This window comes from Aulonocara stuartgranti (genome assembly GCF_965226115.1).
Source record: "Aulonocara stuartgranti genome assembly, chromosome: 22".
Lineage (NCBI taxonomy): Eukaryota > Metazoa > Chordata > Actinopteri > Cichliformes > Cichlidae > Aulonocara > Aulonocara stuartgranti.
The window spans coordinates 20,658,059-20,685,252 of record NC_138957.1 but is presented as its reverse complement, the minus strand read 5'-3'; the positions used below and the strand labels follow the sequence as shown (position 1 = coordinate 20,685,252).

Here is a 27,194-nt window from a genome sequence, read left to right as displayed (position 1 = left end):
TACTCCATGTCTCTTGCATGCGTCTAGATCAGGGGTCGGCAACCTGCGGCTCCGCGTGGTTTGGGAAAATAAATTAGAAGTATTTAGCTGAAGTGTATTTTATTTATGTTAGTTATTTTTTAACTTGTAGTTCTAAATTGGAAGATTATTGTGATATTGAAATATAAAAATAAAATTATATTCTATTATTTTTTCATCGCTCAAAATAAGCGTCACATTCGCGGAAGCCGGTGTACCCGCCAAAACGCCGTGCATTTATCGAGACTTTCAACCCCAGGTAGGCCAATTATGGATCTTCGGATCCACATTATGTCAGCAGCCATTCTCCACTGTGAACTATGTTAAAAACAAACAGCGCTCACGCCTCACAGATGACAGCTTACAGTCCCGCGCAAAGATGAAAGTGACCTCGCACAGCCCCGATCCGCAGACGCCGCGCGCAGTGGCCCAGGAGCAGAAGTCCCACTGTAAACACATCACGGCAGACCCGACGATGTCCGCATGAACACGCTTTTCAGCATGTCTTTATTGACCACCTTTCACACACAGCCGGCTGCAGCCTTGCAGCCCACAGCCCGACACACGCCAACACAACAGCACAGACAGCACAGACACAGAGGCGGAGCCAGACATTTGAAACACCCGGGGCTTAGCCCAAATGGTATGCATGTGGGATTTTTTTTTTTTTTTTTTTTGGGGGGGGGGGTGTAGAAATGACTGAAAGATTAATAGGCTCTGTTCAAAAAAGAATGACTTCATATAGGGAAAAATATATATCACATGTGCAGGACACCTTAAACTAGTTTTTTAATTAAGCAGCAAGGCAGAACAAGGTCAGGGCTGTATCAAGACACGAGGACTAAACCCCAATTCAACCAGACCCAGAACTGATCCAGAATTAAAACAGGACTACAACAGTTCAAAATCAGGACTACTGAGGACTTAACCAAGACAGAACCAGAATCAGAACTAGATGATAGCACTAAAAATCATCATAGACCTGCACTACACTTATTTTTTAATTCTACCAAAGTCCACTATTTAGATTGAGAAAAGTTTATATAATTATTTAGCCTTGTTGTGCAAACAAGCCTGCAGAACTTAATGAATACAGAATTTGAAAAATAACAAACCTAAAAAGAAACACTAGGTACGAGATACATGAGTACCTATGATACGGTGATACTTTTGGTAAACAACCATTTGACTAACATGTGTGTCTCACCTGCTCTTGTTCATCTGTTCTGTCCTCGTTCTCCTCTCTCTCCCTCTCTGTTCCTCTCTCTCCCTCTTTGTGCTGACAATCATCAAATATACAGTTGAAACCAGATATTTACTCTTCAGATAAAAACACTTTTTTAATTGTAACATCAAATCAGACTAAATGTTTATTTTTTTAGATTGATAAATATAAAAAACATATTTGTTAACTTTAAGAGTAAAGAGAGAAACTATCTGTATTTCTTAATTGCAAATGGCACCAAATTGTATTCAAACTTGAGCCACATTTATGGAGCTCCACAATTCTTTTCCTGGTGTTTTGGTTGATATCTCTTGATTTTCCCATGTCACAGAAACAGGCTCTGTGTTTTGCCTTATATGCATCCACAGCTGTGCCACCAGTTTACTCACATGGACTCTACTAACCTATCAGAAGCTTCTTCAGCTCAGAATGGAATCGTCTGGAGTTTTCTTATTAATTAACAATAAATTTAGTGTACATGTACTCCTAAATTTGATGAAAGTGATAAAAATAGCTCTGTCTCTCTTTATTCTGAAATTTAACTAATTCAAAATATATTTCAATATTTATCTAAAACAAAAGTTTACTCTAAATTGATGTTGTACAGTAAAAATGTTTTATGTTTTCTCCCTAAAGTGTATGTAAATATCTGGTTACAAATGTGAATATCCTGCTGTGTACTGAAATCCCTCTTGATTTGCATAGAAATATACTGAACAACATACAAAGCATAATATATAAAATAACATTTACCTGAGTTTTTTCTTTGAAAGAAGCCTCTAATGTCCATTCTTATATTTCAGTACATAACTGAAACCGATTTAGTCGGGGAGGGTAAGAACTGAAAATATGAAATAAACACACGTAAGCTAAGACTCTCTAAAAAAAAATAGCATTTGTTCGGCTTTTCATTTTGCCATTTGTTGATTCACTTGAAGAGCAAGTAACATAATATTGGTCAAGTGATCAGTTTGATATCAATCTTTCGTGATGCACCGTCATATTTACATTATTTGTACGGTACGAATGATTTGCTTTGGTACCTGGTCAAACTTAAGCTCTCCTTAGTATGGCTGGCTCCGTCTCTCCAACAGCGCACTCACGGGCAGCAGCTGCCCCGCCCCCTCGCTCAGTCGCTTAGTGCCTGAGCTTGGATCATACCAATATCAGGGGGGGATTCATGCACAGTCGTAAATTCCCACAGTGTGCACTATGTGCTTCGAATATTGTGTGTACTTTTTGTTTTATACAGTTGTCAGCCAGGCATCTAACTATGAAAAAATTACACTCCAAAATACCCCGGGCTTCTGACAAAACAACCCGGGCTTAAGCCCCGTAAGCCACCCCCCCGCTCCGCCCCTGCACAGACATAAGGCGGCGAGGCGTGATTGCGGGTCCCACTCAGGTGCGTCCGCCCCCCCTGCAGTGGCGCCGCAGACCACGCCCCGCCACACACATTAACCAGGTAAAATACATATTTAGGCAGAATTTTGCAAATATCTATTTTTCATCTTTCAGCAGCATAGTGCTTTTTTTCCAATTATTTTTTAAAAGTCAGGTCAAGGCTCCAAAAGCCCAAAGGCGACATAAGGGTGGCGGCTCACAACAGTTTTTGTTTGCTGGATCATTTTAGTTCAGCTGGGTGTCTTTCCTTTTGTTATATTTCTTTAAGAGTTCAAAATGTGTTAATTACATAAATAAAATGTAATTTTCTCTGTAGCACTTCATGGATTTAAGCAACACGCCTTAGTTGTTCACACAAAGCATAAAGGTAAAAAACGATATATACAGTGTTATCTTCATTTTAGATGTCAAAAAGTATTTGCGGCTCCCAGTGTTTTCTTTTGCGTGGAAACCAGGTCCAAATGGCTCTTTGGGTGTTAAAGGTTGCTGACCCCTGGTCTAGATGGTTCTGTGCCAAGCAGCAGTCTGAATCTAGAGCACCGTTAACAAGGCCACGTGTTTACTGTTCTGTATCAGCAATCCTGTGTTAACAATCTGAAATTACTTGTACTCTTGGTTCATGTAATTTGCTGTCAGTTGTGATCTAAAATGCATCAGAAGTCTAATTATCTGTAGAAAGTAAGCCTCCAAACATAAAAAGCCATTTAAATAACTTACTCTAACTTAATGCATGCGAGCACATCCCACTGTTCACTGGCTAAAACGTGTCTGGCTGATTGACTGCACAGCTGGTTGAATGGCTGACAGCCTGGTCAACAGAACAGCTGTGTGACTCTGTGCACAGCTGTACGACTGGCTAACAGACACATTTATTAACTGTCTCACTGGATGGCTATCTGGCCAGCTGTCTTGCGGACTGATCAAGGTATCTAAGTAGCTTGCTGGGATCCTGCGACTGAATCGCAGGCACTAATGCATCTAAAATAGCATGTGCTATAAAAAAAAATAGTCTCCAAGCACAACAACAACAACAACAACAAAAAAAGTCCCATGTTTCCATGTAAACAAGTGCATGTCTGTGTGGATTCTATGTGTTTACTGCCTGTATGTGCACAGGGACGTACGTGTTTGTGTGTCTCCATGTGTGTTTGTGTGTGTTGTTTCAGGGAGGGGGCCTGTTGCTCTGTGCTGTTATACAATGCATATTGTATAACAACTGGCAGTGTGTGGGCGGCTCCCGCCATCTGGAGAGATGCAACCCCATATTGTGCCTGACGCTACACACTGTATGTGTGCGTGTGTCTGTGCACACCCTTTTCTATGTGTTTGTGTCCGCCCTGGAGCTACAAATAGATACAGCATCATCTACAGTAGTTAGTTTCCTGGGTGCACGTACATGACTGATTAAAGGAAGGTAACTGAGTGCAGTCCTGTACATAGTGCTTATAGAGCAGGTTTTGCAAAGCGAGACTGATTAAGATTCATACTTTGTTCATTCTCATTAATACTACAAATGTGTTATTGCAGAAATAGGAGTATAAATAATTGTACACAGACTGTGTGGTGATGTCCTCTAGGGGTTCACAGCCGACAAGAGACAGCGAGGACTTCATTATCGGGCTTAGCAGGAGACAAAGTCTCACTGTTTTACTCCTAGTTCTGGGTTTCCACAGTGATGGAGTCAACCAAACAAACAACGTCTTGGAACGCTTCATCCGCAAATAAACAAGAGACACACTCACAGGAAGACATACAGCGCACTCACATGCAAACACAAATGCACACAGTTTGAATATGGTGCTGAGAGAGCCCACTCCATCAACTGCGAGCCAGTGCTCAACTGTTGCTATGGAGAGCAAAAGCATGGCTTTCTAGTCTATTTTAAGGTGACTGGTGTTACTTTTTTCCCCCCCCCTGCATATATCAGAGTTACACATGTGATAGCAAAGCATTGTCCCTACAGGGTATAGCAGGTGTGAGATGCTTATAAAAATTACCAGCCACTAAAATTACCAGTTACCAACTTGCCCTCTATGCTCCTCAGGAGCTGCAGCTGATCAGCTGACCAAATTCTACAATAAAGCCAGCAATCCCAGACAATCATACATCCAGATAGGCAGGAGAACTGAACTGAACGCCTCTATTCACATTCAAAAGAAATCCCAAGTCGTTGAACTACAGTGCTATTTGTTTGACTTGTCACACCGTTCAACTTTTAGTTTGTTTTGTGTACATGAAGTGATCATTGTTGACATCTTGTGTATGTGAAAGTGTGCAGACGGGTGTGGGTGTTCCTCTATTTTGTCTCAAGGTGAATGTGTAAGATCCACACAGCAAGTGAGGTGTTACATTGCCTCTGTTTTTAGCACATGACTTGACACCTCTAAAGGAAATCAGTGGCGCTCACATCCTGCCTTCTGCAGTGAACCCAGTCTTTCGACTGAAAACCTAATTCACTGCAAGTAATTATGTACTGAACATAAAACTTGATGTGATGCTCATACAACTTTATGTTAGCATTAGAAAAACAGTGAAAAGATTAAGAGGTAGTTCCTGTTTTTTAATGTTAAACTTCAAATATTCACAAAATTCAAGGATGTGGGTTATTTTGCTACATGACTACAGTCGTTCTGAAACGTGCAGCGGCTTCACAGTTGGTTGGTTGACAGCCAGCCGCATGAGCAAAAATCAAATCCAGTTCATTTATGTATTCAGATAAGCAGCAAGCCCAGTTTGCAACTAGACTCAGAAGAAGGGAAATCTAAGGCGTAGTTATGCCCTACAAACTACTGACCCTGCATGTACTTTTTATCTGAATGTGAATAATTGTGCCTACATTTGCTGTGTGCCGCTTAAATTTATCTGCAGTTTGTGAGTCATACAACTATTTCCTGTTTGTTTGCCCCAGGATTACCAACCGCACCACGCTAATGGCAGCTCTACGACTGCAATGACCATGGAAGACTAAAATCAGGGTAACACCCTGGTTCTAGTAGAGTACACAGGAAGACCACCGCTGTTGTTACGTCATATTTCATCCTCACTACTTCCCTTCGCTCCCTAACCCCAAACAGGAAATATCTCCTACATAAATCCCTCGGGATCGTGTAATGAGGCTTGAACAGTACAACTGTATCTGTGTGCTCACGCAAGTGGGTGTATGTGTGAGGCTTACATGCCTTTCAATCTGTCTCTTATTTAAGACTTCTGTGCAGAATTGCACACACAATTCTGAAAAGGTTATGGGAAAGAGCCTTTGGCCGCAATTTCAATAGAGAGGGAAAGAAAATAAAAAGAACTAGAGAGTCAAAAACACAACATACTTATGTGCATGTAAATGCATCGTATCAGCTGAAAGAGCTTTTTTTGGACTCTGTTGCGGTGTGACAGCAGAGAATATCTTGGTGCTCTGGGTTCTATTTGAATTTTACAGTAAAACCTAAGCCAATGAAAAAACAGCAGGGAGGGATTTTGGAAATAACTGGACCAGTGATAGCTGGTATCAATACTGAAGAACAGAAAAAACAGAGGAATCAATGATGTGAAAAAGACACAAAGACAGGGAGGGAGAGAAGAAAAAGCAGATCCTGCCCAATAACTGCAAACTGATGTACTCAGGTAAGTTCTTTTAAATGGCAAATTTCATTGAAAAAAATAATTAAATCTGCTGATTGCTTGATTAATTCATTGATTGTTTGGATGTATAAAGTTTTTATGTGATTATTTTTGAACACCTCCTTTAGTCAAATTTGTAACATCCAAATTAATTAACTTGTGCTAAAATCGATATCCACTTATTCAAATTAAAAATATTTAAAAAGCAACAAACCTCGACATTAGGCTTTTATTTGTGTATTTTCTTGAATTTTGCATGCATCGATACAACCATCTCATTGCCGATGCTTAACTGCATTATCTACCTAACATACTTCTATATGATGCATGTCACATGACACCAAATCTGTGGAGACAAACATGCACACTTGCTGTCCAGGCTCACAAACATCCCAAGTCAGGATCTTTTATCTGGAAGTTTGTGTGACAGCCAGAGAGAGAATGAGAGGCCACAGCCATTAGAAAAGATAAGCTCAGTAGGACAGTAGCGGTGTACCTGGTTATCTGGTTAGCATGATGGCGCTTGTTGTCACTTTTTATGTATTAAATTCCCAGAGTTGTTTCTTTGTTGTAAATAGCATTTGTCACACAGGCCTGCAACGCTAATCGAGTTTTAATCTCGATCATGATTTTGGCCTGCCACAATTAAATGAGCACGACCGAGCAGTATTTGAAAAGCAAGCCAAGCCATGCTATTTAAAACACAAAGGAAATCAAGCGCTCTCTAAATTGGCACTTGACCACATGTCTGAATGTGCCAATCACAGCTGTTCCCAGCAAAGGACTACTCCGATAACACCAAATCACAGGTGTCAAACACAAGCCCCAGGGGCCAGAATCAGTCTAGCAACTTCTTCTATTGATAAAGACCTCCCCCATGTCCAATCATCCTACACCAAAGTAATTACGTAATATATAAGCTTTTAAAATGACAGAAAACTTCCTGTTTGTTAACAATCTACTATAGGATTTTCTTTTACAATAAGTCTAGGGTAAAATAAATCAAGAAAAGGGTTTTTGTGAATTAACAGAAACTTTCTCTTTTTCTTTTTCTGTAATTTTACATATTTATTCTTACAATTTAAGTCCAAAGAGTTCTGCTGCCACATTTCTTTCATTTACTACATCAGCATTTCTTTATCAAGTAGAAAAACCCAGCATGTATAATGAGTTTGACATTGCTGCACTAAATTAAAAGACAAAAAAAATAACCGTCTTCCTGGCACAACAGAAGACAGAGAGCTCATCCCTCGAAGTTGGTCATCATCCATTGTTTGGAAATACATGTGTTTGTACCACAAAGCAACACAAATCAAACTACCTGGAAACACACGACAAACTGCATAATTTATTCCTGCCCTGTCCACTCTGCTGCCATAACAACATGAAATTTCCAACTATGGGACTAATAAAGGCTATCTTATCTTACCTTAATGTATAATGAATGCATGAAGGCAACACAAACAATGCAGTGGTTGCTAACATGAATCTTCTGAGCAACAAAGGCTTCAGGAAAACGGTCAAAATCTGTGCTGTATGCAAAACGTTGCAGGGGAATAAAAGAGGGACCTCACAGCTGTAGAATACTCTGCTGTGAGTTTTAGTCACATCCATCATGCAGGTATAACAAATGGTGTGAGAGACTTTATATCATTTGTCTGCAACGATTAATTTATAAAATTTAATTAGCACAATGTAAAAATGAAAGCAAGGCCTTGCTGATTGACTTTTATCTCAAGTTTTGGAACTTCTTTTTTCTTATCAAACGTGTGGAGCGACCTGCTGTGGCGACCCCTCGTGAATAAATGAGCGGCCAAAAGTAGCTGTTCTTCTTTAAAGAGCTGCACTCAAACCATGTGAATGAGGAGTGCCAATTTAAATTTGATGCAGAGAGGTGAAGAAGCAGCCGCTAATAAAAATAATAATAAAAAATGAGTAATTGTGCAAATAACTGCTCAACAATACTGAACAGCCCCAGCGTATGCGTGTAAATGGATTTTGTCGTAGGCCGTCCTACTGTGGCTCTGTGTGCGTGCAATTGCAGAGCAGGGTGGAGCTGTATAATAAAAATGCTAGTGAGAGAGTTGGGACGAAGAACGGCAGTAAATAATGACTGTCTCAATGCACAGGAGATTTCTGACACTGTAATAGCGGGCTGTAATATGGGCCAAATCTGTCCCCAAGGACAACATCGGATTAACCAACATCCCTCCAACCACACAAGTGCACACACACACACACAAAAACAGAACTACTGCTTCACAAATCAATCTGATCCTCCCTCCTGCTTATTTAATAGAAGAGAATCGAAGAGAGGGACTGAAAAAAAAGAAGGAAGGACAGCGGAACATAGGAGTGTATGTGAGAAAAAGGAACGCAGAGCTATAAAAGATCTAAAGAAGGAAAGGGGAGAGAGAGATGGAGAAGGAAGAAAAGAGGACAAGTGTTTCAATAATTCACAAACTCCTGCGTCATTTAGAATAAAATCTGTGCCTAAACTGGACCCGTGTGTCCTCCACACATGACACGTCATCTGCAGCAGCCTCGCCTTGCATGCACAGTATGTGTTGTGCATGTGCGTCTGAGCCTGCAAAACGATGTATAAACATGGTGCTATTTTGTGCACATGAGCGTCTGAGTGGAGTTTTGCTGGCTAGCAGACACGGATTTCTATTAAAGGAGTAATGTAGGTTCATTAGCAGAGCTGCTGCAGTGAGAGGGAAGAACAGGAAAGGCTTAGCAACAGACAGCTTTATATTTGTACACTATATAACACTTTTTTTTTAATAACGATTCCCTTGCATTTGTGTGAGCGTATGTACTCTCCCCTTTCCTAGCGTATTGTGCAGACAACTAATCTGAGCAAGTAATCTTATTCAGCAATAACACTAAGCAGTCTGAAACCACTGCATGTCTTACACCTCCATTTTTCTAATAGCCAGCAGGGGGCAACTCCCATTGTAGGAACAGAAGTTTGGTTATATAGGAAAAATAACCTTATTGCTTATGTGATTTATAACTTCAGCAAACATTTCCCAGATGAGTTTATAGTGTCATTGCTATTGCTAGTTTTCAGTTTGCAAATAATGGGCCCAAAGCAGAGTTACATGAACCAGTTTGTGGCGAAGAACAGCATCCTAAGATATACTAAACTGGCAGCTCAGGAGCGGCCAATCAGAACGCTCCATGCTGGCACGTAGGAGACTGCTGGTGGTTAGTGTGCAAAAGTAGAGGAAAAAATGTGCTCCTGATGGACTGTGAATCATTACTTGGAGTTTGTGTTTGCATGCTTTTTTTGTCAGGCATGTGTGCGTGCAGCTAACCACTGAGTAAGTACAGGAACTGTTGTTAAGTTACCTCATTGTTTATAGTGCGTTTGTTACAAGGTAACCTTGTCTAACCTTGTCATCAGATGGTTTAATTACGGCTTATAACCTTGTAAATGCTGACATTTACTGAGCGACTTGAACAACTGCTACTTGAACAGCTTAGGCAATGTTTCTCTTAGCTTTTACTTTCTATAGATGTATAGAGGGCAAGAACTATATATTAGAGCTATATATCAGTGAGATCTCATTAGCGCTCCTGTGTACTAACTTCATAGCTATGGTTTAATTCATTTAATTTCATATCCTTATGCTTGCTTGTGTTGGGCATCAAGTTTAAACATTTAGCTGGTAACATGTTACATTGTATATGACAACCTGAATTTATTATGCCATTTATTTCCTTGTTACAGAACTATACACAGCCAGACAAGACTAGAGGTGTAATTTACTCTGAATTTCAATAAACATTTGCGATGCCTCCCTGGTGACCACATTTATTAATCAACTGGCAGAATTACACTCTCAGTAAATCCATTACAGCTTAGACTGTGCTTTAGGGCGTGGTTATCCTGTGAGTGTGCAGTGCCCTTCTGTGTCTCTAAAAATAAAAATGGCGATGTTGACCTCAACAGGACAAACCAATGGGTTATGCAACAGTGGGTACCTCCATCTTTAATATACAGTCGGTGCTGGGATGACATAAATATGTTATGCTGAGGTAGTTTGTTATGTTTTTAAATGCCTGGTAAAGACGAACAATTACTTTTAAAAGCCACAAGTGCATTTAGCTTTTGACGACACACATTACATCAAATATTGTTTTAATTTGAAGTGTTTTCTCTTAACAACCCTTTGCAGAATGCCAGTGAGAGCTATACTTATAGTTTTTTGCTATTTAGATATTTCTTTTGTGATACATATATTTGGGGGTTTTCCACTTGTAATCATAACCTTCACCCTTCAGTTCACTGTACCATTGCCAACTTGATTAAGCTACAATAGCTATCATAGCTATTTAGTGGCTTCTAGCTAGTGAAAAATCTTTGGAGCACACTAGATACAGGAGGGTATTATTAAATGTTTAATGTGGTTCACTACTGAATCTCAAGAGCCGAAAAGTGGTATTTGTTACAGCCTTTAAGTTAGCCAAGAGCTAAAAACAAAAGAACTGTAATTTATTTTGGTTTTTAAGTGTGTAGCAATAGAAGCTATGTTTATAACAAAAGACAAAGTGTTCACTGTGTTTGTGAGTATCTGAGCATGTGTACATTTTGTAGGCGCTTGATCTTTCCTGCATGCTTGGTCATGCACTTATACGTAATGTGATTTTTTTTTTTTTTTTTTGCATGCTCCGTTGCACCCTAAACACCTTCCAGGAACTCAGCCGTTTCAATCTAAAGTGCAACAAAGACACTAAAGTGGGAGGGAAATAAATGTAGTTCCCTAGAAGTGATTACTCAAAATGTCAACCTGCTGAGGATAACAAGCAGAAAAGTCTTACTCCTTACTGGGAAAAAATTTCATCACACTCTTTCAGATAATCTGGCAGCTGATCACACAGACCACATGGAGATACACTAGCCTTCGTGCTCTTTGTCACGTATGTGCGTGTGTGTGTGTGTGTGTGTGTGTGTGTGTGTGTGTGTGTGTGTGTGTGTGTAGGAATTTGTAATGATTTACATCTCTGAGTGTCATTCTGTTCATGTTGTTCACGGCGACCTGCACCAGCAGGCACTGCGCTTATGTAATCCTTACTGTCAATCCCATTCACACACACCTCCGTAGAAACACATGTCCTGCGCACGCACACACACACACACGCACACACACACTACTGTCTTCCAACAGAGCTGAGGTTATTCTCCAGTTGTGGTGAGAGAGCCCTGCATGGTATCGTCAGCACAACCGAGAAGGAAGCAATTTCTCCCTAGAAGGTAAAAAATTAACTGCTGTAAATAATATTTCAAGTCTGATGCCTGCTGTGCTCTCATCACCACTTATACTAACAGTTAAATTATTTTAGCAATCCCAATAATCTACAGAAGGCTATGCAGAACAGAAATGTGCTTCATCCCCCCCCCACCCCAGTTTCCACATATTTTTGAATATGACAGTATGACAGTTCGCTTTATGTTCATGTTGCTTCCCACACACTAATCAGCATAACCTACAGTTATGTACAGTGGCAGCCGGAAGGCTTCATGCTGATGTGTGATGTGGACTTCCATGTTTTTATTGCAAGGCCGGATGAAGTCCCTGAATGGATTCATAATAAATTTGGGGGGTTTCAACATAACCAACAGATTTTATTTAAAGGAGAAATTCTGATGATATGTAAAGGACCTTAAATACTTTTTATACCTTAAGAGGCCAACTAATTTTACACAATAATAAAATAAAAGGCAAAGATCATATGATGATGAAGTGGTTAGCCCCACAGCAAGAAGGTCCTTCCTCAGGCAATCCACACATACATAACTGGTGATTCAAAACCGTCCATAAGCATAAACAGTTGTCGCATGAGTAGGTGGCATGATCTCTTTGAGTGATGCAGAGAAAGTATGTTGAGAATTTTCTAGGTCTGAAAAGTCCCAGGAGGAGGTGACTCTGCCGGTTGACTATAAAGACATCTTAAAGAAAACGTCCTTACATCTCATGTCATTTATGACCCCAGGAAACATTTTCCTAAGGGGTGTAAATGATGGTCTCATTTAGAATATAACAGACAATTAAGCATGGATATGCATGGCTACCTACAAGAAGATATTATGTAAAAGATTCAGAATTCTGTAATGATGAGTGTAATTTATCTTCTCTTGGCATATCCAAAAAAAAGAAAGTAGCAAACTGTTTTTATCTAATGGTAAATGAATGATCTTTTTGATTGGCTATATTATATTATAGCGCTGCGATGGACTGGTAACCTGTACCCCGCCTCTCACTCTGTGACAGCTGAGTGACCCTGCAACCCTGAATTGAAAAAGATTGGATGGATATTTATAAAAAGGACATTCTTGGGGGGGAACAAAAGACCCACAAAAAGGTCCAAACTGAATGACAGTAGTTTTTTTTTCTAGGGGTGCAAAGTCTGAGCATGTCTCAGATGGCCGTGTTGAATAATGTCTGCTGGCTATCACCCTCCACTGTTCCATTAAAATTCCTCAGCCAAGGCCCATCTGCCATTGTTATACAATTCAGGAGACCACAGGGCCCCGAGTTCACTACATTCCCCCCCAAGTGAAGGAAAACCAGTTTAGCTCAATGGGCTACTAGCCTCCACCTCTCCACACATAAAAGGATGGAGTACAGCGGCATAACTGTGGAGTATTAGCGATATTGGTAAGTGGCAATCCATCAGCCCTGCCACACACACTGTACACACTATTTCATGAAGGCTTGGTATAAACAGCACTCTTGAGAACAAGAATAATGGTGACTTTTTTCCTCTCAAATACGGTCAGTAGCATTCCCACAGGAAAACATTTGTTTTCAAGAAAATATTTTGGTTTCCTGTGCTCTTCCTGTGTGCTCAGAAGATCTTTTAGAAAAGGTAAGTCAGCTCACGTGAAGAACTAGATTGATCCCGTTACTAGTGCAGATGCAAAGGTTAGGAATGGATATTATATAGCAGCATTAAAATAAAAGCACAACCAAAGAGAGACAAGGTGAAGAAAGGGAGACAAAGTCAACAACGAGAGAAGCTGAAAGGGAAGTCAGGACACTTGGAAAGATGAAAGGGAGAAAAATGATGGGAAAGTTGACAAGGAGGTAAAAGGGGAAAAAAAGAAGGCGATAACAAAGGGAACAAAACTCAGAGGTGCAGTAACAGAGAGACAGTGAGGTATGTGGGGGGATAGTGAGTGGGAGAGTGTGGGTGGCGACAAAGATGGCACTTTATCATACAGCCTAGTTGTAAAAGCAATAAACTCTCTATAGGTCTCAGCATAAAGACTTCCCAGGCACCACAAAGGCCATGCTCATTCATCTCACTAAAAGCTGAAGTTGCTGAATTGAGCTCAGCTCCTCCTGGAGAGAAGTGTTTGTCATTGTGAACTTCTGACCATTTCAGAACATCCAGGCATAAAAGCAGATAAGAAGTGTGCCTGCATGTTTTCAGTTGCCTTTGAACTTATTCAGTTCGCCTGCATTTTGTCCCGCTGAATGCCAAACTATAAGTTTGGTTTTGGGGTTGAACTGTGCTAGCTATTAGCAGTGGCTGGAACTATTTTGTACTCTATTTGATTCCTTTTTCTTTGCTGCTTGAATGCGATCTTGCAGACACACAAAAAAGTGCATAAAAACATCACACAGGCAACAGGAAATTAATCGTACAGATGGCATTTGTTCCAAGAAAGTACAGACCTACCGTGACTGACAGGGAAACCTGTCAATTATCTAATTTGCATGACTTCTGATTCCTTTCTGCAGGTAATTATCATCCTATGATGTGATCACTCTTGCCAGTTTGCCACCCACCTGTGCCTTCCCTTTTTCCCTCGTCGCTCCTCTCGATTCTCTCCATCTCTCACAGCACACTTATACAGGAGGTGTGATTGCATTAAGCTGCAGAGAGGAGAGAGCGAGAGGGCATCCCAGGGGCTACACTAATGTACAGAACAGAATGTACAGAGCAGCAACTGTGAAGGTGAGCAAGAGAGAGGTTGGAGTGGGAGGGGGTGGGCGTCCATTACTATAATCATTTTACTTCACTTGAAAAGGTGGCTCTTAAAGCAGGTTCTGTGGAGGAGACAAGAACGGGAGAATACGTGGAGAGAGGCGAAGAGAGATGAGCGGCTCTTATGGCTGTTAGTAAATCTAAAGCACAACTTCATTTTTCAACTTTTATTGCTTTCTCGCACGAGCACCCAGAGCATCCGCACAATAACCAAAGACATTTCAGCGGTATATTAGCATCCCCGTAGTGCGTTTGTAATATCCTTGAGGTGTCCTGAGACGTGCATTCTAGATGATAGCAATTAACGAGACGAGTCAGGGCTCGACAGCAATCACCGCTTTTAAAATTATTCATGTTTCGGGTTAAAACACACAAACCATAAATCAAACGTACTAATTCACATCCGATGCAGTTTGTTTCACCCTGCTATGAATACAATAAAGCCAAAACCCTAACGCCGCACAAAAGTAATATGTTGCTCCATGCAAACAATGAGGGATATCGTTCAAAGCAGGCACGGAAGACAGGGAATGCCCTGAAGGAATAACATCTAATGCAATCAGATTGCTCTGGCCAATTAGTCAGACTAGCCTAGCCAGAGATGATGTCAGCCGTCATTACTCACTGCTTAATGCTATAAAGCAGAAGGGAATCAAGAGAAAACAAAGAAAAGAGCAACAAAAGTGGGTTTAAGCTGAGAAGAGCCCACTTAATCACACCAAACAGAGACTAGTACACTTATGTGAATAATGGCACCCACGCTGAATAAAAATCTCTCTCACACACAGTTCATCCACCCTTACATACACATTTAAGAGTAAATGCTTAGATATATTAAGCCATGCTCACAATGACACAGTACACAGCAAAGATGAAGATGCAGGCATCCACCCTCAGCACGCTGAATGTTCCAGCATGTGTATGGCTCATTAGTAATGACCTACAGCGGCATGTTTTTCCACACCGATTACAGTCAATACCCCACAGCTCCAAATGACATTTTCACATTTCACTTTAATGTACAGTCAGGATGTTATAGGGTGATCTCGCTCAAATACACTGTCGTACTGTACAGCAGGGTTTCTGTCCAGCGGCCCACTGGATCCGAGTTGACCCCGAATAGGCCCAAGCGTCAGGATTTTTTTCTTTTCCCCACATGCATTCCTCAGATGCTTTCCGGAGGTACAACCAAACCAAATAAAACTGGATCATTTATCTCAGTAGATTATGTTTCCTGTTAGCCGTTTATACACATCTAAAAAATGCTGGAAGTAGCTGCTATAACTAGTATTTTAACCTAATAGCACCCACCCATTTTAGTTGAATACATATCTTGATACCATTTACATAGCATGTAACCCATTCTTCTGGCAGCTGCAGGTGAAAGTATAATACAATACTGTGTAAAGGTCTTTGAGGTTTAGCGATTCAGTGTTCAATTGTGAAAGCTTGAAAGTCAATATTTGGTGTGACCACCTTTATTCTTAAACACAGCCTGAACTCTATTAGGCAGCTTTCATTTCTCCAAGCATTCTTTAGGAATAGTTCTCCAGTTTTCTTGAAGGACATTCACAGATGTTGGATGTTTCTGCCTTTTGTTCTGTTCTCTGTCACCATGATCCCACACTGCTTCGATAATGTCGAGGTCCAGGCTCCGGGGAGGCCAATCCATGACTGATAGTGCTCCATTGTGTGTTTTTCTATCCAACTGTGCTTTTACTGCATTGGCAGTGTAGAGTGGATTAAAATTTGACCGCACTTCAATTCAATTCAATTTTTTTTATATAGTGCCAAATCACAACAAAAGTTGCCTCAAGGTGTTTTATATTGTACAGTAGATACAGAGAAAAACCCAACAATCATATGACACCCTATGAGCAATCACTTTGGCGACAGTGGGAAGGAAAAACTCCCTTTTAACAGGAAGACACCTCCAGCAGAACCAGGGTCAGGGAGGGGCTGCTGCGACCAGTTGGGGTCTGCGTTTACAGTTTGACCAGCAGCAGCACTGGCTGAAATCTAGCCCCAAACCATGACAGAGCCTTCACCGTGTTTTACAGACAGCTGTAGACGCTCCCTACACATTTACAACATTTTGAAACAAAATTTTCAAATTTATATCAGTCACTCCATCCAACCTGTTGCCACTGATTTTCGGTTCAGTGTAACTGGGAATACCTCCATGGCCTTCCACTTCTGTTGAAGCTTCAGTGAAGGGTGGATGAATCAACTGAGGGGCCAGTGAAATGAGTGTGTCAGAAAAAAATGGAGCAAAGGCTGATTTTCGACTCTAAAATGGTCCAGTACAAGGACTGAGCTGAAATTCATGAAATTAGTGAAAATGCAGCGAAGAAAAACAGACCTTCAGAGACATATTGTTCAAGAAAGTCTGACTCCTTGGAGGTGAAATATAAAGAAATGAGGGCCGGCTCAATGCTTTTACACAACCTCAGTATGTAAAAAAGAGACAAACAAAATAAACATGCACATAAACATCCATAAAAATAGGTAATTATACTGACCTCATTAACTAATAGGTGGATTGATTATTAAGCCAGACTTCAACATCTTTACAGCTACTGTATAAAAACTAGCAAGTTCTAGGGGAGTAAAGTAAGAATCAGACAAAGCTGCATTTCTCATGAAACTCTCTTCTACCAAATCAACTGTGCTTCTGTTACATGGAGCACTACCTTCATGCAACATAGGTTTATACGCAAATGATCTGAAATGTACTTACAAATGTTTCTTTACCAAATTTTGAGGCTTTTTACTTGGAAAAGAACAAACCTGGATGAAACATTCAAATAAGTTTGGTTCCTTTTTCTTTGCTCTCTTGCGTATACAAATCAGGTCGCTCCTCCAATTGTGAATGCCTCTCTTTATATCGATTCATTCACACACACTTCACTTCTTTTTTCTGCCTCCTCTGCTCTCTACCTTTATCCTCTCTTCTCAGTAATTCAGTCTGGATGAACCCAACAACACTGAGCAAGGTAATTAACTAACTGTTTAGTGTGCAGAGGCAGTTCAAGTGTGTGTGTGTGCGTCAGTGTTTTTGTGGAGAGCGGCAGCATGACGAGTAAAGACAGCGAGACAAAAGACATATAGAGCAGAAAGAGCAGAAGTACAGAGAAAGATATGATTTTACTTATTAGCTAATTGTTCTATCAACATCAAAAGGGATGCAAAGATACCACCATAATATCTGGTCACTCTAAAAACTCTACCTTAATTTCCCGCTGTCCCTCTTCTCGTTTGCTCTCTGTCACTGTAATTCGTGACAGCTGTTGTTGCAGTTGGCACTCTCAGGTGTGTGTGTGTGTGTGTGTGTGTGTGTGTGTGTGTGTGTGTGTGTGTGTGTGTGTGTGTTTCCCCTGCTCTCCGAACCCAATTCAATTCTACTATGAGAGTCGGGCCCAGATCAAATAAAGCAGAGCGTAGCGATTGCAAGAAAACAGAGAAGGGGAAATCCATGCTCCCTCTCACGCACACACAAACACACACATAGAAGGGATGACCTCTCTATATACTTGTGTACATACTCATGGCAGCACTGTGCCCCAGATCTACTAGATTTCTTACTTTAGAGGAGTTGATGTTAATTACATTCTCGTATTGTACAAGTGACACGTAATTGGCAATAAACTTTTTAGCCTGTGACCAACAAAAGGGACTGGGTCGGCTTATTTTATATATTGAGCATTTGTTCAAGCACTCACAGCCCCTGGCATTGCTGGATATCCAGAGGCTCCCGTGAAACTGTATTACAGAAAGCATCACTGGATTAATTAGTCATTTGACATCTCAGAGATTACTGTGAGCTGTTGCTGTAGGCAGCATTGAGTTTAACCATGAACAAGAGTGAGAGTGGGTATGAGTAATTCCAGTCTCAAATAAAAAAAATTTATCAATCTGTAAAAAATTGATTGAATCCACATAAAGCTGTCAGACTTCCCCCTGCAAGACATAAATAAGTTTAACCCTTCCGTGCAATAACGTAATGAAAGCCAAGCGCATTTTGCAAACAGGCCCCGAAAAGAAAATGAATGAGCAGATATATGATGATGATATGATGCACACCATTGTTTTTCTTGTGACATTACCAATAAGTTTGATGTGTCACATGATCCTCTTCCTATTGAAAAAAACAAAAGTTGTATCCAAGATGGCCGACTTCTAAATGGCCACCATGGTCACCACCCATCTTGAGGAGTTTGCCCCCTCACATATACTAAAGTGCCACAAACAGGACTTTAATATCACCACCCATTCCCATGTTATTACGGTGTATCCATATAAATGGCCCGCCCTGTAATATATATTTATATATATATATCGTGGAGACACGACCAAGACAACCTACAAACTTCCAACTGAGCGTCACTATGGGGACAAAAGGTAATTTAAGTGACTTTGCACGTGGCGTGGTGAAAGATGGGCTGATATGAGTATTTCAGAAACTGCCAGTCAGCTGGGATTTTCCCCATACAGCCATCTCTGGAGTTCACAGAGAACGGTCTAAAAAATGCCTTCCTAATGCCAGAGGTCAGAAGAGAATAACCAGGCTGCTTCATGCTGATTGGAAGGCAACAGTAACTCAAATAACGCTCTAGACATGCAGAAGAGAATCTCTGAAAGCACCTTGAAGTGGATGGGCTACAGCAGTCCCATTTATGTGAGTTGAGAACAGGAAACCGAAGCTACGATTTACAAAGGCTCATCAAAATGATAAACAGAAGACTGCAAAAATGTTGTCTGGTCTGATGAGTTTCGATTTCTGTTCCAAGATTCAGATATTAAGGTCAGAATTCAGGCACAGATGTCTGGCTTCCTCCCACAGTGCAAAGACGTGAGAATGTGTGTGTGAATGGATGTCTGTCTCGGTGTTAGCCCTGCGGCAGACTGGCGACCTGTCCAGGGTGTGCCTCGCCTCCCACTCTATGGTAGCTGTGTAAGGTAGCAGTGTATCCATCTCCTGATGACTACTTCCTGCAGGATACCACGTTACAAAGCTCAGATCATCCCAAACTGTTTTTTGAACATGACAGTGAGTTCACTGCACTCTAACATCCTCCACCGTTACCAGATCTCAATCGGGTGGAACATGGAACAACGGGAGATTTGCGTCATGGATGTGCAGCCGACAAATCTGCAGCAACTGTGTGACGCTACAAAATCTCTGAGGAATGTTTCCAGCACTTTGTTAAATGTATGTTATAAAGGATTAAAGCAGTTCTAAATGCAAAACAGGGTCCAACCCAGTAATAGCAAGGCGTACCTAATGAAGTGACAGGTGAGGTGAACATGTCACTAATCAGCTGGGTACCTCTTTGTTAGCTGCGTTGTAACATAAGCTTATTCTCCTCTTAGACTCACTGTAAGTCACACAGGATACAACATAAGCCACGTGTCAAATGTCAATTTTAGTTGATTTATGTCATGCGTTCTCATTCTGATTCTACATCTTTAGCTTCTTTATAGCTGGCAGTCTCTATATGCTACACCGACAGCCACGGCGACTTGCCGCCCAGTGTCATTGTTTGAGCTTTTAGGCTGTCACCCCTCCATCTGCTCATTTCTGAGACTTTGTGTTCAGAGAAAGGCAACTGTCAACAGTGAATTTACAATGGAGAGAGAGAGAGCAGAAAGCAGCGGGGAGTGAAATGTGTAATTTCCAGTCAGCGAGAATGACGGCTGAAGAAAGAGGAAGAGAAGAGGACAAGGGGAGCAGGGAGCGACTGAATTTTAGAGAAAAGAAAAATCCAAAAAGGCTACTTTATGTTCACTTCTTTCCCCAATTATCAACCTTGTTTCTTCTTTATCTTACCTTTTGATTTATTATACTTACACTCCCCCACTCCCATCCACAAAACTAGTCCTCTATAAATTGGTACAATGTTAATTTAATAAGCTAATTAGTCTGTACTTCAAAACATATTTGTAGAGGTATGAAGCAAGTCCCTGAAGTAGCTCACAGCAAAAATAAAATGATGCTGTTGGTGAGTCGAGTATAACCGTACGCTGAGGGGGCGATAAACAAAAACTTATTTTGCAGCAGCCGGTGGCACGCTGCAACTGGGACGAGAACCAAAAATCATGTTTGGGTTTTATGATATATTTTTTAAAATAACTGGTACAAAAAAAATCCTCTCTTTCTATATTGTCTGTGTCTACAACTATCCCATGATAACAACAGCCCCTCTCACAGAGCAGGCAGAATGAGCAGCAGGAGAAAGCGGTGACGGTATTGGTCACAGAAGAGTTTAGGACAGGGAGAGGGGAGAGAGGAAGACCGTAAAAGATGTTCAGTGAGACAAAAAGCAGGGATTGGCTTTCTCGCTCTTTCCCTCAGTAAGCCCTTCTATTCATCCTGCTATCCCTCATAGGAGAGAATGGAGCTTCAACATGCAGCTGGCGAGACGGTGATAAAGGGCTGGCGGAGAAGCTTCAATACAAGCGGCCGAGGATTCAGTAAGAGGGAAAAGAGCAGAAAGCTTCTTCAGCTAGAGGATGGGTAGTGAAACTGAGAGCGAGAGAGAAAGGGAATATTGATGAGAGAAGGAGTTGAGGGACGTCACAATGGGCCGTTGAAAGTGAAGAGTGAAAACGAAAACGAGAAAATCAAAAGTCAAAAAGCATGAAGGAGGGCGGCGAGAAGGACAGGAGCTCAGTTCCATTCAAAGAAGTTTATCCTCTGAGTCACAGAAACGCACATACACCCAAAGCACACCTAAGTACCTCAGATCTTATGAAAACTGCTATTAAAAGAAGAAAAGAAAAAGGACAGGCCCGACCCATCTGGTCTCATACCTGCAGCTCGACTCGTTTGGTTCAGACTCACGTAGGTTGCACAGTGAACCAACAACATATAACTGATTCTTGATATACTTGGAGAAGAGATGCGTCAGTGTACCATGACCGCACCCCTCTGAACTGGACTAAAGCCTGCTACGTATGGTCGTGTCAGAGAATAGCTTGGCTCATGCAGCTAGCTCGCCTAGCGCAGCGCTCTCGGATCGTTTGTTGGTTTTTCGCAGCGTAAGGTCTCTAGCGTGGGTTTTCAAGAACACACTAAGTGTTGAAAACTACAACACAAGAAAACCTGTACTAGAACTACATTTCATATTGTAATATTACTTTTCCTGCTTATAACTGCATGTATGAGATGTCACTGTACTGACTGCCAGGGAGAATGACTGGCTCTAATCCGTAATATCATAAACCCAGCACATGCTTGTTGATGTTTGAGGCACTGTACGATTGGTTATTTTATTTTTTCTACTCTACTCATACCCTATTTAAAATGTTATCTATAATAAGCAATACGAGGGAAGTAATTAAATTGTCCTACATAGTCCAAGTGTTGCTGGAGCTTCAACTTCCTCATATTGTCATCTCATGAAGCAAAAGTTACTGTGGTCACTGTAGTTACTGTGTGGTGACTGTGTTTAACTGGTCAATAATCACAATCCTTCATGCTATAAACCATAAGCGATGCTTATATGTTACCGTGCATGGTTCCATGGTTACCGCTGATCTGGCATAAAAATACATGCCTCCTCTACAAACAATCCCTCGACAGCTTGAATACAGCAGATGGATTTAACCCATTAAAACTTAACGCATGTATATCCATAGACTGTGCGGGCACCACGGGTCTTACTGGATTTAGCAGCTTAGCTTGTGTACTCATAACGGTTATCATAACAGATCAACTGGACCAGAATCTGCCTGATAATAAAGCGCAGACATACATGTTAAAAGTCTCTTCAATTCAATCCAATTTATTCAATTAAATTCTCTTTATATGGTGCCCAATCACAACAACATGCCCTTTATATTGTAAGGTAAGAAAAAAAATACAAATACAGAGAAAAATCACAACAATCAGACAACCCATATGAAGAAGCATTTGGAGCGACAGTGGGAAGGAAAAACTCCCTTTTCACAGGAAGAAAGCTCAGTGAGGGACAGCCATCTGCTGTGACCGGATAGGTGTGAGGGGAGGAGACAACTGACTCCCTGACTCCATCCTCTTTGAATCCTACCTGAGAATAGGAGGCAGAGCTACTTTGGCCGAGTAGGTGGAGCCTTCTGCTCAGCTGAGAGCTGACAACGGATTGCAGTCGTAGTTCCTGATGTGAAGCCTTGATCTCTCCACCAGCAGAAAGGAAGGGAGAAGAAGTGTGCGCCGTCTATTCACGTCTGTATGTCGGCAGTTGTGGTCACAATTCCCTGCAGATAAACAGAGACAGAGAGGCTTTTATTTCTCTCTTCAATATTGCATCCTATGAGATTACTTAGGTCTGGGTTATTGCTTACTTTAGCTCAATTATCATAGCATAATAACCACATCCAGTGCTCTGCAAGTACAATAATCAGCTTAATCATTCAGTATTCTTTTCCTCTTAATTATTTCAGTTTTGTGCAGAAACACTGCTACTCTTGGAACATTAAGCTCTCATAGAGAAGCAATATCCATTAAATTGTAATATTGTAGCCTTAGTAGCCCCCCTGTTCACGAGGGGCAGCCATTCAGAAGAAAGTTAGCTTGGAGGGAGGGTGTCCTTCAAGCGAGAGCAGCTCAAACATTTTGTTTCAGACATTGGATGAACTTGAGTCAAGGCAAGTCTCATACAGTCCAGGAATAAAAATATGAAGCAGGAAAGGAGCAAAACAGGTCGACGTTAACAATGAGCTTGATAGCAAAGCGATCTTTGTTCATAAAAGTTCAAGAAATAACAAAGAGAAGCTACATAAATAACTATTAGTGAGGTGCAGGGTGATGCTGCTATTACAAGAAAACTCCACTTGCCTTCTGTGTTAAGAAATGGGTTTGCAAATTTGACGAGGAAAATTGTAGATATGTTGTTGTTTATGACAGAGTGATTGCTACCACTGCCTTTCTTGACAAAGCTGACACACACACACACACACACACACACACACACACACACACACACACACACACACACACACACACACACACACACTGCCTGTAGTACTTGCTAAATCCCAGTCCTTGTTTAAATAGAAGTCTTTAAACCATGTGCATTTGTAAATGTCTGCACTTGTGATTCTTCCTCTGCTTTTCCCTTTTTCTGTTGTGCTCTCTCCCTCTCTGAAGACTATTCAGAACAAACACCCATGCTATTTATACACTGACGCCGAATCAGCATGGTAACCACGCTTTGTTTACCCACATGAGACACACGGTTTGAGGCTCGTGTCCTCTTTTTTTCCCTCTCTAAACAAAAATCACAACTACTTAGTTCTTGCGCATTAACTTAGCTCAGTTTCCAGTAAGGACAGCGTTTCTCTTTCTCTGACCAAATGTCTCTAGTAAACTGAGAGCAGACCCTCATAATGAAGGTAGTATTTCTGTGAAAACCACATCTCATAACCTGGAAATGTTAAAAAATTTTACACTACAATTCGTTTTCTCAGAAAGCTCTGATCGAGAGTCACTATGTCTAAAGCAATACCGAAAGAATCGCACTTCTCCTTTCCTACTCTGCATGCATACCATTCAGGGAAATAAGTTCCATTTTCAAGCTCCCTGCATCAAACGCTCAGGCAACCAATACACTTGATTTTGCACCTTCTGTGCAAAGTACTTAATTCCCAACTACTGTAGTGGCACTCCACCATAACCTAAAGCAGGGCGCTGTTGCATCATTTATCGCCCAGGTGTGAATCCAACTTTATGGCTTTGTTGCAGGATGTTCATTAAAAAGAAGTGAGTTAATGTTCCCCGGGCAAATAAAATGTGGTACAGTGCCTAATTTGATGCACAAGCACATCGAGAAACACTTAGTGCTCCCATCCAGTGTGCTCCCTTATTTTAAGTAACCCCGAGGCTGTTACCACAGTGACAAAGACATGTCCCAAGGTCACAGGGCCGAGTCGAGCGTTAACTTGAACCCCGAAACAACACGTTGACTCAGCAACGCAAAATCAGGTCAGCCGATCATGTGACAACCAAGAGTACCCCCTACCCCGGGGACAGAAAGTGATACTAAAGCATGCATGTTTTTGTTTGTACTAACTTAACACAAAATTCAAGCACATACACACAAGCACCCAGGCATACGAAAGAAGCAAAACACATCCAGCTCGTAGAGTCACGTATACACACAGAAACCCACACAGCCGTGGGAAAAGGTACACAAAAAACAGCAACAGCATACACAGAGGCCAGGACAACAACTTTACCAAAGATGACTTGATGTGAGGGTCTTTCAAAGAGGAAATACGTGCTTATTAGTGGTTGAAATGCACAAATCATGAGCTCATCATCTGCCTCAGAGCCCCAGATTCATGGCTGTCATGCTCTTTGCTCCCATATGCACTTCCTATAGATGAATAAAGTCACTTTTATCCCCAGTTAAAGCAGACAAAGCCTTGAAAGTGGTTATTTTCAACAACCGCACATGCATTGTAATAAAGTATGAAGCTATTATATGGTTGGACATCAGCTGTGCAAGTCCTTTTCCCAGTATTGGATGTTGTAAAAAATACTATGAGAAGAAAGAGTGACACGTACATGTAGGCATGAAAAGTATGGCAGTACTAGTCTGCCTACAATACAAAAATCTGATTCAAAGCTTTATTAGCAGAGCAAACATACAAAACACATCCTCAGAAAATGGTCTCAAAACATGTCCATGTCAACAATCCAAAATAAATAAACAGACATTTTTTGTCATTAATTTACATCTTTCAGTCCCATTTTTAAAAGTTTTTATATCAGGATATAAGGATGTTTAAATGTCTCCATTCACTAAATCATCAGATGTTCCTCTTTGTTCAATGTGGGGGGGGTTTCACTTGGATTCACCTTGCCTGTGTGCTTCTTGGAAATGGGGGGTGTTCTAAATATTGTGAAAAGTTTACACATAAGCACAGGTTTGTAAATGCTCACACTTACGACTGCAAGATTTTCCTCCAACTCAGCAGCCTCGGATTCAGTTCTCCATCTGTTGCAAAGGGCACTCAATAATACTGGCAGCCCCAATGTGTGTGTCTGTGCCTTTGTGTGTGTCTCCATGTGCACCTGTGAAACTGTGCACTGCCCCTTTCAGCCTGTTTTTTTATTGGTCTCCTGCCTGGCGTCCCTCTGTCACACAGAGGCTGTGCGCGTACGTGTGAGAGGGAGAAATTTTAGTGATATCTTTGCGAGCACCGATATGAGCTTCAACCTGAGCACCAGATTAAAAGAAGCAGCAGGTTAAAGACCCGGTGTGTCCGAACCAGGTGCGTTGGACATTTGCCTTTTCGCGTGTACCTCGGTCGGGTAATGTTTCGAAAAGTTCAGCGCTGTGGTGCATATCTGAGAACAGCTCAAGGTTAAAGGTCTAGGTGACACGGTTTAGATTAGGACTGTGGGTTAAGGTCAGATTGTAATCTGGCTGTGACGGTTAAGGTCAGGATGAGAGGCATAATAAAAAAAGCAGTGCACTGTGCATTGATGAGTGCCCTCACAATGACACAAGTAAATATATATGTATAAAGAGCACAACAGTACTGCTGCTGCTAAAGCAAGAGGACGCAAGAAAGCAGACGCTCTACGTACTTTATAACATTCTTTCCCATAAAAGCTCTAAGCTTGCACATTTCTGTTACATGTCACGTCAATTTAACTCTGGTATTCTCACATGATGTGTTCCTCCCACCCTCACCCTAATACAATATATGATAAATGTAATAAATCTCTCCTAAGAGGCTAGCAGGGAACTCCATGTGTCCTTGATTTCCTGCCTAAGCCATCTTCATTTGTGTTGTCTTTGTACTTGATCTGAACTTTTTGCAAATGAAGAAAGTTCACAAACTCTGGATCCAAAGGCATTATAAGGCAGATGGCCTTGGAAGTGAACTCTGCTGAAAATGAGTAGTACTTGGCTATTCTGCAGAACATACACTCCTATAAACAAGCTGTTTTTCTAGTTTGAAATGTGCCAAAAGAGTAAGATTCCAAGGACTGAGGAAAGTGCAGCTTTGCAAAGGTGTTGGATTGCAGGCCGGTTCACTGGCTCCGCACAACAAAACAGCAATAAGCTGGTTGTTTGACCACAGCATGTCCTGCATCCGACTGGCTGCACGTGAGAGGTGGAATTATGACCAAATGGCTTAAGTCCTGCAAAAGTACCGGTAACGTTCCTGTGAAATATATCCCCTAATAAATTTCACTCATTTGAATTAAATTGAAACTTTTATATTCTTACATGCAAAACGATGACAGATTTTTGCTTTTCCAATTCTATTCGTTAAGTATTATGCAAGTAGAGCTGGGCGATAGAACGATAACGATATGTATCGCGATATAAGTTTTACTCGATAGAGAAATTAAGCTATCGCGATAGACCTCGCCGCTCTTGTCCTCTTAAAATAAAAAAAATAAATAAAAATTAAAAAAAGAACAGCCAATCCAAACTAAGTAGCGCAGAGCCGAATCAATCACAGCCGCAGCGTCACGTCGCATGACTTGTTACGTACAGCACAAGTGCCAAGCCGCACGTGTGTTTGTTTGGGAAGCAGCCAGCGGGTAATGGAGGAAATGAGTGTGCCGACTAGAAAAATCAACCGAGCGTGACCGAAGAGAAAACAGATGATGGTTCCAATGCCGGAGAGATTGTCGAACGGAAGAGCCATAGAAGTTCCGTAGTGTGAAGGTATTTCGGCTATTTCAAGTCTGACAAAAAACAGAGTAGCGTGCACTATAAATTGTGCCGAAAGCACGTCTGGAAATACAATAAACTGGTGCATGCGTCACACTGTGCGCCACGTTATTGTTTCGGTGAAATGAATTTCTACAATACTGTTACTGTTAATTCTACTCTCTGCAGTGTTTAAATGCTTACATATACACACAGTTACTGTCCCTCCACACATACGACTCGGTTCTGCTTCTATGCCCCAGCTTTGT

The 27,194-nt window shown here is 41.2% G+C and overlaps 1 protein-coding gene and 1 long non-coding RNA gene across 2 annotated transcripts in view; both read right to left on the bottom strand.

Moving 5' to 3' along the window:
- atxn1a (ataxin 1a) overlaps positions 1-27,194 on the bottom strand; it is a 114,819-nt gene that overhangs the window by 57,008 nt on the left and 30,617 nt on the right. The window contains exon 2 of the mRNA XM_082520936.1: positions 22,318-22,504. The gene's annotated coding sequence lies outside the window, so the exon portion shown is untranslated. The remainder of the gene's footprint in view (positions 1-22,317; positions 22,505-27,194) is intronic.
- LOC309699399 lies at positions 677-2,597 on the bottom strand. The gene is made up of 3 exons (XR_014274321.1): positions 2,287-2,597; positions 1,997-2,084; positions 677-1,297 (listed from the first exon to the last, which is right to left on the bottom strand). It is a non-coding gene; the product is annotated as an uncharacterized lncRNA (long non-coding RNA).